The sequence below is a fragment of the Hevea brasiliensis genome, chromosome 9 (genome assembly GCF_030052815.1).
Source record: "Hevea brasiliensis isolate MT/VB/25A 57/8 chromosome 9, ASM3005281v1, whole genome shotgun sequence".
NCBI lineage: Eukaryota > Viridiplantae > Streptophyta > Magnoliopsida > Malpighiales > Euphorbiaceae > Hevea > Hevea brasiliensis.
The window spans coordinates 83,317,037-83,318,808 of NC_079501.1; the positions used below are offsets into that span (position 1 = coordinate 83,317,037).

Genomic DNA, 1,772 nt, shown 5'->3' on the forward strand with positions numbered 1-1,772 from the left:
GTATTACAAGGCCTAGAGTGAAAGCGAATAATTTTGAGTTGAAGCCCTCACTTTGTCAAATGGTTCAACAATCACAGTTTGGGGGAGGTCCTACTGAGAGTCCACATGTGCAACTTGCACATTTTTTTGAGATTAGTGACATGCTGAAGATAAATGGAGTGTCAGATGATACCATTCGGCTGAGATTATTTCCTTGTTCTTTGAAGGATCGTGCTAGGGAGTGGTTGCATTCATTACCTCCGGGTTTAATAACTACTTGGGATGAGTTGTCACAACCTTTCTTGGCTCAATACTTTCCTCCTAGCAAGACTGCAAAATTGAGAAATGAATTAACTTCTTTCAGAGCAAGGGATGATGAGAGTCTCTATGAAGCTTGGGAGAGATACAAGGATCTTTAAAGGAGATGTCCACATCATGGAATCCCTAAATGGATGCTAGTTTAGCATTTCTACAATGGTGTTTCTCCAGCAATTAAAAGTATAATTGATGCATCTTTAGGAGGTGATCTTATGGAGAAGTTAGAAGATGAAGCTTATTCAGCATTGGATAAAATTGCGTACAACAATTATCAATGGAGCTGTGAAAGGAATGAAATAAAGAAGCCTTCAGCTGGTGTATATGAGTTAAATGCCATGAGTATGTTCAATGCCAAATTTGATGCTTTAACGAGAAAAATGGATAAGTTAAGCATGAAGGTTGATTCTTCATTTGGAGGATCTAGTTATGCAGAAGATATTGGTGCGGGAAATATGCATTGTGTCAATGATTTTCCTTCTTATGGGAAAGAATTTGCAAATGAGCAAGTTGATTTTATTGGGGATTATAATCAGAAGCTAGTTGGTAATCCTTTTTCGACTACATTATGGAGGAATCACCCTAACTTTTCTTGGGGAGGTCGACAAGGACAGTAGCAGCAGAATTATCAACAATCTCCTAATTTTCAGCAACAACAACAGAATTTTCAGCTAAACAGAGTACCACCTGGATTTCCACCACAAAGGAATCAAAATGCTCCTATTCCACAATCACCTACTCAGTCTTCAGACCAAGATTCAATTTTGAAGTCTATGTTGGAGAATTTCTTAGCTGCTTAACAGAAACAAGGAGAAATGATTCAATAATTAACTTCAAGGATAGATCAGCTTGCCACTCATAATAGGATGTTGGAAAACCAAATAGCTCAATAAGCAAGTTCTTCTAGCAAAGCACAAGGAAAACTTCCAAGTCAACCAGAGAATCCTAGAGAACATTGCAAGGCAGTGATCCTAAGGAGTGGGAAAATTGTGGGAGATAAAAAGAAATATGAGATAGAAAAGGAAAGGAAGAAAGAAGATGAAGACAAGAATGAACCCACTTCAAATCATGATGAAGTTAATGAGGAAGAAAACAAAAAGAAGGAAGTTGAAAAAGAAAAAGAGGAAAAGTATGTGCCTCCACCACCATACAAGCCACCATTGCCATATCCTCAGAGGTTTTTGAAAGCAAAGCTAGATAAGCAGTTCAGGAAATTTTTGGAAGTTTTGAAGAAGTTATACATCAACATTTCATTTATAGATGCAATTTCTCAAATGACCTCATATGCTAAGTTTCTGAAAGAAATTTTGTAAAATAAGAGGAGACTAGAAGATTATGTTAACTGTGGCATTAACAGAGGGGTGTAGAACTCTCTTGCAAAATAAGCTCCCACCGAAATTGAAGGATCCAGGAAGTTTCTCTATTCCATGTGACATTGGAGAGACAAGTATTGAAAAGGCATTGTGTGATCTTGGAGC

At 37.5% G+C, this 1,772-nt stretch overlaps 1 non-coding gene across 1 annotated transcript; it reads right to left on the reverse strand.

Annotated features, from left to right (window-relative positions):
• Positions 1 to 314: 314 nt before the first annotated feature.
• On the reverse strand, positions 315 to 421 carry LOC131183482 (small nucleolar RNA R71). The gene has a single exon (XR_009151537.1). It is a non-coding gene; the product is annotated as a small nucleolar RNA R71 (small nucleolar RNA).
• Positions 422 to 1,772: the final 1,351 nt, after the last annotated feature.